Source organism: Thermobia domestica, chromosome 18 (assembly GCF_964235325.1).
Source record: "Thermobia domestica chromosome 18, izTheDome1.hap1.1, whole genome shotgun sequence".
NCBI lineage: Eukaryota > Metazoa > Arthropoda > Insecta > Zygentoma > Lepismatidae > Thermobia > Thermobia domestica.
In genome coordinates, this window is record NC_137471.1 from 156,241,548 (window position 1) to 156,259,353 (window position 17,806).

The window sequence follows — 17,806 nt, forward strand, 5'->3', positions numbered from 1 at the left end:
CCAATATTTACTCTATAGGGCAGAAACATGGACATTACGGAAAAGCGATGAAAAAATTGCAGGCTTCCGAAACGTGAGCATGGAGGAAAAAGGAGAGAATTAGCTGTGTTGAACGGAAAACGAATGAGGTGTTAAAGATATTAGTAGTAGGGGAAAAAAGAAGAATTTTAGATATTGTTAAGAGGAGAAATATGAACTGGTTGGGATGTTGGCTGAGGAGGAACTGTATTATGAGAGACGTGCTAGAGGGTATGGTGGAAGGAAAGAGAGGGAGAGGCGAAGGAGACTGTAGTTGAAGGAAAGTATTAAAACAAAAAATTGCAACGTCAAGACGAAGAGACTAGCTGAGGACCATCGTACATCGAAGGTTCTCAGTTGCAGCAAGTAACCTGCCAATAATGGCAGAATAGCTGTGATGATGACGATGATATGTTTAGCAATATTGACCAAAAAAGAGAGAAAAATTAAAATAATTATTATAATCAAACTTCTTAATATTTTAGAATAATTTGAGTGAAAACTTGAAAATGACTCAACTGTCTATGTCTTTTGTGTAAACCATATTTATATAAATACTTTGACCTATATTAGAAACCGGAATACAAAATAACGGCATCAAACTACAAGTTATTTGAAATAACTTTATAAACTCAGTCTTACTTGCGATATGGATTACTAGCATCAATTACCCACTTCGTTGTGTTAAATTTTAAAAAAGAAATAAATAATATGTTTCGTTAGTCAGTCACTTTTAATTATTACTAAAGCGCTCTCTGATGTCGGTCTTTTTCGATTATTTTTATATTTCTCTCCCCTCCTCCTCCTCCTCAAGTTGCGGGGAGTAGGGTCACCGCTACTTTTACACGGGTACAGTTATGTTCTAAATTTATTAGTGAAACTCCGTGTCTTCCTTTTTAGGTGGGATGACATGTATGTCTGGTTTGGAAAGTTCCTGTTTTCTTTTTTTAGCTGTGATTACGTGTGTGTATCGTTGGAAATGTCGTGTCGTGTTTTTCGAGTTTGTATACGTGTATGTACACGAAGTATACTGGATATTTTTAAAAATAATAATGCAAATTTAAATTTGAATTTTAATTGGTTCGATTTGAATTAAATCTGTTGATATGTTAGTTAATTAGAATATTGGTAGATACGATGAAACGTTATTCTGTATCACTTACTTCCGTATCAGTGATTAAATTAATAATAATAATATTGAACATATTTACATTATTGACATTGAGATGAAGACCCGTGTTCGAATCTCGTATTATACAGATGGCTTTTGAGTAATAGAAACTTAAAATGAGGTCAAGACCCGTGTTCGAATCTCGTATTATACAGATGGTTTTGACTAATAGAAACTCACAATGAGATTAAGATCCTTGTTTGAATTTCGTATTATACAGATGGCTTTGACTAATAGAAACTCACAAGGAGATGAAGATCCCGGTTTGAATCATGTATTATACAGAAACTCACAATGAGATGAAGAGCCCGTTCGAATCTCCTATTATACAGATGGTTTTGACTAATAGAAACTCACAATGAGATGAAGATCCTCGTTTGAATTTCGTATTATACCGATGGGTTTGACTAATAGAAACTCACAATGAGATGAAGATCCTCGTTTGAATTTCGTATTATACCGATGGGTTTGACTACTAGAAACTCACATTGAGATATATATAATTTGGAAAAAATGAAATATTTGAGTCCCACGGTTATGCCGGTTAGGCTAAAGGAGATTGTGATTATTTTATTTGTTCGTTTGTTTTACAAACTCTGAACAATCTAAGATGTTCGAACAATATGTGAGTATACTAAAATAAGCTATTAAAAGTATATAGAAAGTGGAAGGAAATCATTTTATAAAAGGTATTGAAAAATATATATATTATAAAAGTTTATGTGGTGGGCGCTGAGAATGAATCCGGGACCCTTAGCACCAGAGGTGAACGATGTATGATGCGGGAGATAGGAAATGTGTGTAGATTGAATAGTTTATTTACTTATTTTGTGAATATTCATTTTTACTGATTTGTTCCTGGCTTCTGGTTAACTCAGTTCTTAGACCATGTTTTTAAGTTTGAAATGCGGAGAGACTGAATTGTTCTTCCGTCTTTCACAGAGGCTATCTTAGAAATGAACACACAGTTTTATTTTTGCATAAGGATTGACTTCCGGGTAAGTGACCTATACACGCTTTCCATTGCCCCCGTTAGAGGTCTGAGTGGCGACACACATAGTTATAGTGTGTCAATGCACTTCCTAGTTTCATTTCCGCTTTCTAATATGTACTGAAATAACGTCCATTAACTATGATTGACATCGTGTTAGTTATCTGCAGTGATGAAGATAGATAGATAGATAGATAGAAATTTAATGTTTCCTCCCTTCAGAAGATGTTAGTAGTAATGGGGTTACTTTACCGCACTCTTAATAATCCAAATCGGGGTCCCTAAAACGCAAGAAAGGCATTTTACGAGTGTAAAACACCGACAAGAAATGTTTGGTTTATGCGATTGTGATTGCTATTGGTTTAAAGAAATATAAGGATACGAACAAGAAACTGTACAGACAATATCACGACCAAAGAAAGTGTGTCGTTCTCCCTGACGTACATGAACTTTTGTCCAGATCATCAGTGAATTTAGAGCATGGGGGATCCGTGGAAGAATTGCGACAATTGCAACGTTACTTGACCGATTATAAACTTACCGTATACACCAGCTTTCCCGGAGAAGATATTATGTATGAAGGGCCGGGTGGCGAAGACAAGATTCCAATCAATTTAATGTGCATCAATTCCCATTATGACATCATCAAATCATTAACGGCCGTTTTCTCTACTGTGTATTATTGTGTAGCATGCCACAAAAAATATAATAACAGAAATAGACACGTCAAGAACTGTTCGGCCATGTGTGAGAAATGTTTGCAGAAACCACCATGCAGTAAGACCAATACGGAGAAGCAGTGCCCAGAATGCAATCGTGAATTTTATGGTGAAACATGCTATACAAATCATCTGACTGTACCATATCATAAGGGTCAGCCAATATGCAAGATGGTGAAACAGTGTGCCAAATGTCTACGCATTTATTCGTTTGTCCATACAGGGGAAAGACAACATCATTGTACTGATTATTTTTGTAATGTGTGCCATAGACACGTTACGTCTACCCACCAATGCTACATGAAGCCTGATACGACTCAATTAAAGCCTGGAGTTCCATCGGTGTTACATGCCAAGAAGGCTATGATTGTCTTCTATGATATCGAAGCCACACAGGATACTTTCTTCGATGAAGATACGTTCATTCATAAGCCCAATTTACTGGTGGCCCAACAAGTATGTTACAACTGTGTCCAAGATGAGGATATACATCATCTGTGTGAAGTTTGTGGACAGCGGGAACATATTTTTCAAGATGATCCGATCAATGCCTTTCTTGCGTATTTACGTCAACCACGACCCAACATCAAACTTATTGTATCTTTGGCACATAACTCTAAGGGATATGATGGCCATTTTATTCTTAAATCTTTAGTGGAAGAACATGAATTGAAACCTACTTTGATCTTGAACGGAGCAAAAATTTTAAGCATGAAAGTGAATCACTTATCGCTTATTGACTCCTTAAATTTCATGCCAATGGCTTTAAGTAAATTATCCAAGGCATTTCATTTACCAGCGACCAAAGGATATTTTCCACACTTTTTTAATACTGCTGCAAATCAAACGTATGTGGGAAAATTACCGGACATCCATTATTATGGTGCAGATGAAATGAAAGTGGATGAACGAGAAAAATTCATGACATGGTATAACGAACACCAGAACGATACGTTTATTTTCCAAGAAGAATTGGTGAACTATTGTGTCCAGGACGTCAACGTACTTCGAATGGCTTGTATATCTTTCATGGCCACTTTTGAACAAGAAACTCACGTTAATCCTTTCCTGGAGGCTATCACTTTGGCGAGTGCTTGCAATTTAGTATTTCGACGAAATTTCTTAAAACCCAATACTATTAGCATTCTTCCTGCACGAGGATACCGTCACAGAAACAATCAGTCACGGATTGCTTTGCAGTGGCTTGCCTACATGGAAGAAAAAGAGAGCCATCCAATTCTACATGCGGCCAAAGGAAAAGAAGTTTATGTTGCTGGTTTTCATCTGGACGGTTACTACAAAGATCCCGACACTAAAGAGGAACACGTGTATGAGCATGCCGGCTGTTTTTATCATGGCTGTCCTACAGGCCGTGATCAGCCCATTTATGAGAACTCCGAAGAAACGATGAACTATCGATACGAGAGAACACAGCGTAAAATGAAGTTATTACGATCCATGGGATATAAAGTACATGAAATGTGGGAATGTGAATTTCGTCAAATGTTAAAATACAATCCAGCATTGGCCTCTTCTTTAAGCACACATCCTTATATTAATAAGACACCATTAAATCCAAGAGACAGTTTCTATGGTGGCCGTGTAAATGCCATTAAATTGTATCACGTTGCAAATGAAAATGAAGGCGAAGAAATAAAATTCTTGGATATCGTTTCCCTGTATCCTTATGTGAATAAATGTGGACGGTATCCAATAGGGCATCCACGAATATATCTACAGGGAGATCCAGAAATGCCCGACATTCAAGATGTCAACGCATTAGTCAAGTTGAAGATTTTGCCTAGCAGAAATGTGTTTCATCCAGTGCTGCCATTTTGCTCAAATAAGAAGTTGTTGTTTCCACTTTGTGCTGCCTGTGCCACAGCAATAAATCAAGATTCTGAATGTGCACATTCGGACAGTGAACGAAGTCTAACAGGAACGTGAGTGTCCTATGAAATTCAAAAAGCCATTGAACTTGGGTATCAAGTCATTGAAATTTACGAAATTTGGGATTACGACATCTCCGTATATGATCCAGAAACCAAGACTGGCGGATTATTCAGCGAATTGCATCACCGAAGAAGAAAAGCAGCAGTATATTCAAATGGTACAACAACGTGAAGGCATAACTTTGGATGCAGCAAATATAATTTCAAATTCAGCACGTCGTAGTCTTGCAAAACTCTGTTTGAATGCCTTCTGGGGACGACTCGCTATAAGAGACAATTTCAGCCAAACGACCATCATTAACGACCCCAAAGAACTGTATCAGAAATTAACTGCTCCAGACATAAAAGTCAACCAAATTTTACCTGTTAATGATTCATTGTTATACCTTTATTGGCAGTATGAAGATGATGTTCCAGTACAAAATCACAATGCTAATGTTGTCCTTGGAGCATTTACAAAGTGTCAAGCTCGTCTGGAACTCTACAAATATTTAGAATTGCTGCAAGAAAGAGTACTATATTTCGATACAGATTCCGTGATATTCACGCAGCGACCATCACAGCCCACAATAGAACCAGAAGTATTTCTTGGTTCAATGTGAAATGAACTGGAATCAATTGGACCAAAAGCATACATTAAAAAATTCGTATCTGGTGGCCCAAAACAATACGCCTTGGAAATCTACGACCCCGACACGAAATCAACCAGTTATGTATGCAAAATTCGTGGGTTTACACTCAATTATACTGCAAGTCAAAAGTTAAATTTTAATAGTCTGGAGCAAATGATCATAAATCAATCGAGTAAAAAAATCTCCATTAGCACGCCGCACAAAATTTACAGAACCCACGATCATCATCTTGTCACAAAACCTGAAGAAAAGAAGTACAGTTTCAACTATAAAAAACGCCGATTAATACCAGACACATACGAGACATTGCCCTATGGGTATAAAAAAGCCAGAACAGAATAACAGCCATATTTTTCCCTAATCCCACCAATATCACCTCCCAAAGACGGGACAAAGAATCAAGACGGTGCACGGGACATGCTTCAACGATGCACGAGCGGAGACAAACTCAGATGACATCACCTTACAGAAACCAGTGGAGGAAAAAAAAGGAATTCAGGTACGTCACATTTGCGTTTCTTTTCTCACTTCACTCTCTCTTGATCAGTTAGTTCGATGTTAATGTAACATAATGTAATGTAACGTAATGTAACGTAACAGTATGTAATGTAACATAATCTGTTTAAATCTGCTCGTCTTCTTTTCATACGCGAAACTGTTCGCACTGAATGGAGTACGGTGACTGCGAATCTGTTTTTCTTCTTCCGCAGGAAACAAAATAAATATTATCATGCATATTCATATGTTTTATTTTCTCTTTACAGAATTTGTACCCGTCACGGACACGTCTTCCTTTGAAGAAAAAGAAATTATGTATTCTATTTCACATGCTAAAAATAAATGTACAAAAACATGATTCTGTGTTTTTATTTCACATCCTAAAATCAAATTCTTTTCATGTACTGCGATTTCAATTTCTTTTTTCTGAATCAGTTTACCGATAAAATAAAATTTCTAAAAAATGTTTTATGAAAAAATCAAACTAAATTTTTTGTTTCAGAACTTTTTTCGTGTACGAAATAAAAAAAAATTGTGTACAAAATAAAATTATGTTTCAGAAATTTTTTTTGTGTACGAAACAAAAACTGATTCAGAAAATTTTTTGTGTACGAAAAAAAATGTTTTAAAAAAAATTTTTTGTGTACGAAAACAAAATTCTGTTTCAGAAATTTTTTTGTGTACAAAACAAAAACTGTTTCAGAAAAAAATTTTATGTACAAACAAAATTCTGTTTCAGAAAAAAATTGTGTACAAAACAAAAATTAGTTTTCGTCACGAAACTGCTCCGACTAAATGAATCGATTCATCCTGATAGTGTTGGCAACACTGAAAATTTTCGGTAAGTATCGCTCAGGCACTGAGTTACAGCGAACACAACTAGATTCGAACCAACCCCCAACCTTAAATGTCTGATTCATCTCTAAATACAGCCAACTAAACAATAAGATTATGTGTATACGTCAATGCTTAGCACTGAGTTAGCAAGGTTTTCTTCAAGGTCAAAGTCGCACACGAAGTAAAAAGATGACAACACAGATCTTCTATCTTTCTATATGAAACATAAACCTAGTGTAAACTGCTTGCACTGAAATGTGTAATGTAACATAATCTGTTTAAATCTGCTCGTCTTCTTTTCATACGCGAAACTGTTCGCACTGAATGGAGTACGGTGACTCAACGCTTGTCTCTAACGTGTGAGGTTCCTGCTTCAATCCACAACGAAGTAAGTTCAAGTTTCCTCCTATCATTTTTCATCATCGTTTCAAGGGGACGTTAAACTCAACATTTCCTGAAACTAACACAAAAAATCGAACTCGGGACCATTACATAGTAATCAACAAAATGAACTTCTCAATGGAGTATGGTGACTCAGCTCTTATGTCTGATGTGTGAGGTCTCTGCTTCAATCCGCAAGCAAGTAAGTTTATGATGTTTTTTCATTTCATCATTTCTCATCATCGTTTCAAGTGGGACGTTAAATTTTTCTAACACTAGCACCAAGAATCAAACTCGGGACCATTGCATTGTAATCAACACACGTGTTCGGTCGCTTAGCGCTTGTCTCTACTGTATGAGGTCCCTGCTTCAATCCTCAGTCAAGTAAGTTCATGTTTCGTCCTATCATTTCTCACCGTTTTCGCGGGGACGTTAAATTCAACATTTCCAAGAATCAAACTCGGGACGATTCCAATGTATCCATGTTCACCCCTAAAGCGGAACAAAAATGCCCCCTAAAAGGGAACGAGGTGGACCACTGTATCCATGTTCACCCCTAAAGCAGAACAAAATGGCCCCTAAAAGGGAACGAGGTGGACCACCCAAATTTATAGTAATATATATTAGGGTCCAGTACTATGATACCAAATGTTTAAAATTGGCAATTTCTAAAACTTAAGGGGTGGGCCAAGGTATAATTCCCAAAAAAATTTTCAAGGGGTGCACAAATGTACCTATGTCTTATATAAGGGGATGGACCCCTATACATGACCATATAACCATATAAGGTAATAGGACCTCATCCATTGGAATAAATTAGGTCAAAAAACCAAACACGTGATACAACGTATTGCTTACGTTTATATTTTGGCAATTTTATACCCCTAAAAGGGAACGAGGTAGACCACCCAAATTTATAGTGATCTATATTAGGGTTTCATACTATTATACCAAATGTTTAAATTGGGTGATTTCCAGAATTTAAGGGGTGGGCCAAGGTACTCCTCCCAAATTTTTAAAGGGGTGCACAAATATACCCATGTCTTATGAAAGGTAATTGACCATGTATATGCACATATATCGATATAGGGTAATAACACCTCATCAAAGGGGGATAATAACACCTCATCCAAGAGGATAAATTAGGTCAAAAACCCCGAAATTTGAATTTTTGGCAATTTTTTACCCATGAAAGGGAACGACATAGACACCCAATACTGATAGAGGTACATACTATGATCCTAGGCTACCACACCAAATTTTTAGATTTGGCAATTTCCAAAATTTAAGGGGGATGGTCCTAGGTACCCCTGCCAAAATTTAGGGGAGTGGGCCATGGTACCTACCAAAATCTAAAAGGGGTGGTCCTATGTACCCCTAGGTCATTGACCCCGGGCCACGTAACCCAAAAATGGGCGCCCGGCGCCCAGGGGCGCAAATTTTTGGCGGCGGCGGCGGGCGCCACGCTCTACGGGGCGGAAAAAATGGCCTCAAGTCCCGCGATTACTACTATGTTATGGACAAACACATAAATGTATTTTTGGCGATATCTGATTTTTCGCAACGTGAAAGTTTTACTTGTAACCATTTCCTTAATTAGTTGAGAAAGTGTGTATATTTCAGAACCGTACGGTATCTTGTGGTTGTTCATGACCCAATGGCGACACCCTGTCGTAATGAGAAAAAAATGGTAGTTTTCCCTTGAAAGTTCATTTAATGTTAAGATCCCTACCTCGGTTGATGAACTTGTAAATAAGAAATTTTTAGATTTCCTGCTGGAGGACTGAACACTGAATAATTTGATCCTATCGATTTTTAAACATGATGAACGACGTTATCGGACATGCTGAGTTTTATTTATAATTAATGAAAAAACGGTTTTCGTAAACATGATGAAAAGATGTTAGAGGGGGAGCACATTGAAATGCCTTATAAATACTACCCAAATAAAGTTGATTATTATTAATATTTACCTACTGCACGAGTGCATATTGAAAAAGTTTATTTGTTCTTGTGTCTGTATTGAAGTTTTTTGGTCTTTGATTTTGACAGAAGGAAGTTTGATTTAAGGTGAGAATAATTTAACTTTTTTAAATGCTAAAGTTATTTGTATTATTCACTTAATTATAATGGAAGTTTCGTGATTAATTATTTTTTAATCGCATTGTAGGTATACTAGGAAATAAACTTGGGACTATTTGTGTTGTCGGGAAATAAACTTAGGACCATTTTGTAATAAAAGCAAAAGGGTTAGGATTTGTGACAGACCGGGACCAGTGGAAATGCAATTTCGATTTTCTATTATGGAAGTTATTATTGTAGGAGTACATATTTTGGGGGAGGGAGATATTTTTTATTGGTTCGTATCTTTTATTCTCTCACATGTATAACATGTTCGAACAATATGTGAGTGTACTAAAACAAGCTTGTTGTAAAAAATGAATATAATGTATTTTTCTCCCTTAAGAACCGCTACTGTGATTTTACCAAGGGCTAAAGACGTATCATTTACCTGTAGAGTTTTATTTGCTTAATTATAGTGTGCTTAATTACAATATGTTGATTGATTTGTTACGAATTTTAACTGTAATACATATTGTTACACCGATTGTGTACTGAAACATGATTACTTTACACTTTAAAATCACTTATACCCGATATATATGTACGCCGTACAGATGTGGCTTGAACTGCTTAAGTAAGATCATTTTGTAACTTTTGATGTCATACAAGTAAGCTTGGTGCCATAGTTGATAATCTTTTAGGAAAGCAAATGTTTGAAGATATTTATATGTGTACTAGGACTAGTATTCGCAGAAAGAAAGAAAAAAGTTTCAGTTTGGGGGAGGGAGCGCACTGTCCTAGAGTTTTTGTAACTTATATGTGGATGCCTAGTACTTTTTTCTGAATATTACTGAATCTTAGTTATTTGCGGTGGTGGTAGCCACATAGCGCAAACAATAGCTTTAATGTTAAGAAAGAGAGAGAAAGGGTGAAAATTTTACGGTGAAGACCTCCCCTAAATACATTGGTTATTGAAGATTGTCTTTTGATTTTGAAAACTTGTTGTGTATTCTCGAAGTGAAAAAAGAATTATGTACTCCTATTTGTACCATGTCCCCTAGAATTGTGCGGCTTTTGCTTGTTAGTTAGTTAGGCTCTCCATAGATTTTAGCAGTATTAAAAAATAGATTGAACATATATTGTATTTTCAAAGCAAAATGAAGTTATGTAGGGCTATCCATAGCATGTCCCTACAACTGTTGGGGTATTGCCCCTTAGTTAGGGTTTACCCTTAGATTTTAACAGTATTAAAAATAGATTAAACATGTATTATATTAGAGCAAAATGAAATTATGTACGGCTATTCGTAGCATATCCCCTACAATTGCGGGGTTTTGCCCCTTAGTTAGGGTCCCTCTTAGATTTTAACAGTATTAAAATAAATTGAACATATATTACATTATAGCAAAAGGAAATTATGTATGGCTATCCCTACCATGTTTTTGCAACTGATGGCGTGTTCCCCATTAGTTAGGGTCCCTAAAATTGCGGGTTTTTTCTGAATAGGTAATTGTATACTGTAATAACATGATGATAATTATGTCCAACTGAAGGGGCCTATGTGTTGGTGTGTAGGTAGGTCCCCCTTAGGGATTTGTAACACATTGAACGTGTGGTGGATTACTGATAGAAGAAGCTATGCCCTCACAAAGTATGTTTTATTAACAGAACACAATTACGAAAAGGGTTCATGGTACTTATTTAATGCTATTATATTAGTAGTATTTTACGGTTTAAAAAAGAAATATATATCATACTTTACCTTTAAAATATAGATATATATATATATATTCGGGACCATCGACGAAATACGTCAACACGGCACACGGGCTAAACTAAACTAAGGTCTAATTTAAAATTCTTCCGCTAGGTGTCACTGTTAGTGGTGGTGGGAGAACACTTGATAGAACATGATATAACATGCATTTGATGTGTACGCTTATCATTTTTTCTTACGTCGGCGTGCGTTAAAGATCACAGATAAAGCTTTCCTGATTATTAAACCTATTTTAATACTATTAAATAAAGTACATTGGATTATCACTATATTTATTGAAGCCTGTTTTATTACAGACATTGAAGCTTTGCTAATCATTGTGTGGTGCTAGCAATCGCATTGAAAGACCCAGACATTAAAAGTACCGACGCAGAGTCGAGAATTTTCTTCTTTTTTGTGGATTTGTGAACTACAACTAAGCCTTGAAAGGTGTGTATTTCTTATGGTTATTGTGATTTTTTAAAAAAGAAAGAAATTATGTACTTTCTAATTGTACTTGAGTTGTATTTAACCAAATATTAATAAACAGAGAGAGACTTTTTTGTGTGGATATTTTAATAGAATAGTTTACAACTCAATGTAAGTGAATATATTTACTGATTTTTCATAAAGTAACATGATTAATTTTTATTTACATATCAATAATTAACTAAAGATGATTAATTTTTTTCTTTTATATGATATTATCATGTGCCCGTTGCTTAAAAAGAAGTATTTTTTTGATCTTTTTATTAAAGTGGAGTTGATTAATTAAAATAGTTTTTTCTTTGTTTTATTTCTTTCAGATGGATTTCTTCTGCCCAGCTGAAGAATTAAACATGATAGATGAAATCTACCTGCCAGAGGTCTTGCGCGGTCTCAGCGAGCACCCGAGGGTTTTTAGTACCTGGAAAGCTATCATGGAGCTTTACCGGCTTGGCCATAGGGGATAGGTGAGATTCGAGGCCATATTGCGGACCCTTCGTGCCTTTGAAGGTAATGATATATTGCTCTTACCGCACTGTGTATCCAGTGCGGACGTACTGGATTTGTTTGTGTACGGTTTTCTTCGTACTAAAGAAACGTATGAATTGGCTCTAGATAAAGTTATGTATTTATTAGCTTGTGGGGAAGGTCAGGTGGATAGGATAAATGATACAGAGTTATCTAACTTTTTTGATTTTGGCTCGCGATTTGTTTTGGAACCGTGCTTAATCCCATTTGAAAATAATGCCATAGTCATGACCCCTCAAGAAACTCATAACTTGAGTCCTAATAATTTACATTTGTTAACTAATGAAGATTTAGCTTTTCTAAATGATAAAGCAGATGGGATTGGCAATTTAAATTCCGTTGAAATACCAATTGAAGAAGAAATGAGGAGATTGGTTGCAAATGAGGACAATGCTGTGGTTATACCCACGCAACAGGTCCAGGGAGAAAATCCTGTATACAATCCAGCTCAATGATTTTTTCCTCTCAGTCTGGACCGTCATATGCTAGTGTCCCACCAATGGTTGGACATGGCAACATGAACAAGAATTGTACAAGTAGTACTACTGGTAGTCCTAATAGTGGTAGTACAAGTGGTAGTAGTAGTGATAATAATAATGGCGGGGATAATCAAAGAAATAGTAATTTCGAAGTTGTAAGACAAAGCAGACAAAGGTTTCGTAAGTTTCATCTTACGGGCCATGAAATTGCCGTCAGACCTGTGTGTGATGAAAGGAATATTAATAACCCAGAGGCCTATATCGAAAGTTTAATTGATTTTGCGTTGGAACATGTGATCTCCTACGCACGCCCTATGGACTACGTTGGTTTATACATATAAAGTAGTAACAGTACTAATAACAAGCCAGTGTATGTGCCGTTTAGAAGAAAGGGTAGTTTCACTGCTAGAACAGTCCTCACTTCAATCGAACGGGTACTAAATTCGAATGAGGTGTTCCTTTTGGGCCAAGAAGTTTTGTTTTGATTTCACATAGCTGAGAATTTGCACAGACAAGGAAGACCTAATGCAATGAGTGCTGTTCAAAAATATTGCAAATACCAAGATTACTTGGAAAAGCGATTAATTCGCATTGAAAGTATGAATATGTATTGCCTCACCATGGCCATAATATACTGGATAACAAAACATAGCTCAAGTAAAAAAGTTTTATGTAATTTAAGAACAAGAGGTTATAATAGGTGGCTTTTTAAAGCAGAAGTTCTCTGCCAGATGTCAGGAGTTAACGTTCAAAGTAAGCAAGGTTGTGACCATTCCGATTTGGACCTCTTTCAAGCATATTTAAAAGGAGAGTATCAAATCGTGGTTTATGAGGAGGTTGAAAAGAATAATCGGGAATATATAGTACGTTACCCGGGAGAACATGCAGAAAATAAGATTTTTATCCTGTATCAAAGTGGTAACACTATTGGTCATTTCGAACCCACCCCAATATTACAAGTTTTCTTAGCAAACGGAAGTATTGCTATTGTTTGGAAGCTTATGATGAAAGATCACGTGCACATAAGTGTAAAACTCGTACTTTTTGCGAACATACTCACGAACGGGACTATACTGCAAACAGAATTAAATGTAATACATGTAATAGAGTTTGCTGAGAGTATATGTTTTGACAACCATGTGGCACGTAATAAAGCATCTAAATCCGTATGTGTTAATGTAAAGCTCTGCATTGGTTGTGTTATCATCTTTGATAAGAGAGGGCGAAAATCTGACCATATGTGTGGTGAACATTTTTGTTCAACGTGCCGTGCGTATGCTGATACAAACCATACATGTTTTGTTCAGAGACACCGACCTGTTCATACGAAAAGGTTTTTGTACATCACCTATGATGTAGAGGAACATGAAGTTGTACTGGTGTGTTGTCATCATGTTTGTCACGCCTGTATAAGGAAAGGTATCGATGAGCCTTGTAAAACGTGCGGTGACAATATTGGAAATCGTTCGTTTTCTTTTAAGACAATGACTGATTTTATTAACCACGTGTTAGTAGAACGTCCTGTCTTTCAGAAGATCGTGGCAATCGCCCATAATGGATCCCGATACGATGGCCTCTTCTGTCTTAGAACTCTGATAGAAGACCAGCATATTGTACCTAGTGTTCTTATCCAGGGTCAAAAGATTTTTAATATTAACATAGGTAACCGTATTTTTTTCGCGACTCTTTCCTTTTTATTGGTGAAATTATCTAAATTAACGAAAACATTAGGCCTTAGTCAAAATTTAAAGAAGGGAGATTTCCCATATTTGTTTAATACTGAAGAGAATCAAAATTATGTCGGTCCCTACCCTCCGCTTGCGTACTATGACCCTGAGGGGCGAAGCACAGAAGAAAGAAAACAACTGGAAGCCTGGCACCAAGAACGTGCGAAAAGTGGCGAGGAGTTTAACCTGCAGAAGGATATGGCACAACGTATGGGAGCACCGGAAAATAGAGGTCCTTTGCGGGCTGGATTGTGCATTCAACTACATCGTGAATACTTTCCACATCTGGAAAGTCCGGCCCCGTGTAAATCTTAGGTGATTTAACCGGCATGGGTTTACGCGCCATTACCCATGGGTAAAGACTAGTTACATCGGCGTAGTAAATTCGCTCATCACTCGTACAATTGACGTAAGAACGAAAGACCTCCGTGCGACCACCATTGTAACAGTTCTTAGGAATAAGAAAATCAGGCAGATTAGTACAACGTTCTTGAACAAACTTTTGCACTTCCTTGTCCGTCTTTACGTTATTGTCCCAAGAACATTCGCATATTTCATATAGCTTTACACCTATACTTTTCAGGTACCTACGGCGCCGCACGGTTTGCCCATATCGTTTCTCCATCGTATTGTACGAGTCTTGTGCATCGTGCAAAACCGCGTCACCTTTAAAGGGAAAATAAAGTCGACAGGCATGGAAATAACATCTATAAAAGTCGAAGGCAGCGTTGAGTCCTTCGTGCCATCCATCGACCTTGTACCTACCAATATACTTTTCCCCACCTCTCCTAGCATGCTGGATTTCTATCCCTAATTGGTCTTCCATATACATAAGCCATTGCATAGCTTTTGTACTATACTTTGTCTTATGATGAAATCCCAACGCGGGAATGATAGGAATATCGTACCTTGCACTTACTGTGACACTAACAGTATCATGTACCTACAGAAAAAAGATGAGGAACCCTTGTTACCGCTCGGAAACTATTTGGGTGATCTAACAAATGAAATTCCTGAAGGTTGGGACTTTACAACCTTTATAGGTCTAGGCTGTAAAAATTACGCGATGCGGCTAACAAACGCCCAAGGGGGTGTTTGAGATATATCCAAAATTAGGGGGATAACACTAAATGATAGGACCTCTCAAAAAATTAACTTTGAGAGTTTCTATAAATTAGTGTCTGGACAATTAGAGTCCACAATAATAGAAAACCCAAATAGCATCGTTCGTAGACCGGGGTTCCGTATCTTTAGCTGTAGAGAGACAAAGACACACCGTGAGGTCAACAAAAAACGAAAACGTATTGACGAACCTGACATAACTGACGATGAACTAATACAAAAACGTGCAAGTGTACCTTACGGTTATAGACCCACGAATGAGTGAATGTGAGTTGTATGAATGTCTCTTTTGTGCAATGAAACCCCGAACAATCACCGAATTTAAAAAAAATATTTTTAATTTATTTCTAATTTATTTTAATTTATTCCTAATTTTTTTATATTTTCGTTTGCTATGCAAACAATATATAAACTAGTCATTTCAGGCTTTAATCTGATATCCCAGTGATTTTTTTATTCATTTCGTTTGCTGTGCAAACAATATATAAACTAGTCATTTCCAGCTTTAATCTTATATCCCAGTGATTTTTTATTCATTTCGTTTGCTATGCAAACAATATATAAACTAGTCATTTCAAGCTTTAATCTTATATACCAGTGATTTTTTTATTCATTTCGTTTGCTATGCAAACAATATATAAACTAGTCATTTCAAGCTGTAATCTGATATCCCAGTGATTTTTTATCCATTTCGTTTGCTGTGCAAAACTCGTTGTTAAAAATTGATTGCGAAAATATTTAATGAATGAGTGTGAGTGTGTATATAAAGCAGACTCTATATTGTATGCATTCATTTGATTACAAGATGTTAAAGTTTCAACATCCCTCTACTATTTTAATTGCTGGTCCTTCAAGGGCTGGTAAAACTTGTTTTGTAAATCGTTTACTTAATGAATGTGATCAAATGTTTAGTATAAAATTTAATGATATTGTTCGGTGTTATGGTGCAGTAATACCAAAATTAGATGCAAATGCAAAAACACGTTTTGTAGAGGGAATACCTGACATGAATAATTTTGAAATTAAAGAAAATTCATTATTAATACTTGATGATTTAATGTCGGAAACTAATGGTGATGTTGCTAATTTATTTACAAAGTATGCACATCATAAAAAGTTAACTGTAATATTTATTTTTTAAATTTTATTTCCAAACGAAAACATGCACGTGATATTAGTTTAAATGCACATTATATTATAGTATTTAAAAATCCACGTGATAAATTACAAATGCAATATTTAACAAGGCAAATTATGCCTCGGTATAGTAAAGAAGTCGTGACTGTGTTTGAAGAAGTAACACGGGAGCCTCACACTTATTTATTATTTGACTTGACACAAAAAACAAACGATGCATTACTAATACGTACAAATATTTTTCCGAATGAAATTATGCATGTGTACGCTAACGTAAAAGACATGGATACAGAAATTTTTGTTTAGTCTCTATCAAGATGTTGAAGGTGAAACAACACTACAGCACGCTCTGTGCTCTGTGCAAATGCAAGAATGCAAAACGAAAACCAATTTTACAAATTGCTTCAGGGGATTTAATAAGAACAATATCTAAGTACCTAAAAACACAATAAAAGGAAACATTCCTTTAAATTCTCCTCAGAAGCAACGTTTACGTAGACATACAAATATCTTACGTGCTCTATCTCAGCAGCGTACTGCATTGAATAAAAAGAAGTTGTTACTACAAAAAGGTGGTGCGCTACTACCGTTAATCTTGAGACCACTTCTTGCAGCAGTAGGAAGTAGTATTTTCAGTCGAGAAATATGTCAGAATTACGTAAAATGATTTTAGTTCCCGAAAATGCTGTACATGAAATTCAATCAAATCTTAAATCCATAGATTCACATCAGTCACGTTTAGATGAAGAAATGAATAATATCTTAAAATGTCATGATATTAGTGTACAACAAAAGTGGAAATTATATCAACAAGCTTTGCATCGTTATTTACAGTATACATCTTCTTCACATAAACCTATTACTTTACCTATCATTCAAGAAGAAGAAGAAAAAAAAATCATCATTAAGTTCTAAACAAGATGGCAATACTTCTATTTTACCATTTGTATCAGACATTTTACAATCAGTACCCAAAACACTTCGTAGGAAAACAGATCTATTATTAAAACAGTTGACAAGTTCTGATAAAATTCAGTGGGATAAGTCTGGCATTGTACGTATTCAAGGAAAAACAATACCAGGTTCAAATATTATAGATTTAATAAATGATGTTGTTCGTACAAGAAAATATTCAAGAAATCCTATAGGTATTCATGAATTTAAAAATTTATTAGAAGATCTTAATGTTCCTAAAGAATTTATTGGTACACCTATTAGCACACCAGCATCAAAAGTGAATAGTAGTAGTAGTAGTAGTAGTAGTAGTAGTAGACAACGTATTCGTAAAGTAAGAAAATCTACTAGTTC

The 17,806-nt window shown here is 35.9% G+C and overlaps 1 protein-coding gene across 1 annotated transcript in view; it reads left to right on the top strand.

The window, feature by feature from the left end:
- The window catches only part of LOC145675698 (uncharacterized), a 135,077-nt gene extending 128,738 nt beyond the window's left edge, over positions 1-6,339 (top strand). The window contains exon 4 of the mRNA XM_081746308.1: positions 6,248-6,339. The gene's annotated coding sequence lies outside the window, so the exon portion shown is untranslated. The remainder of the gene's footprint in view (positions 1-6,247) is intronic.
- Positions 6,340-17,806: the final 11,467 nt, after the last annotated feature.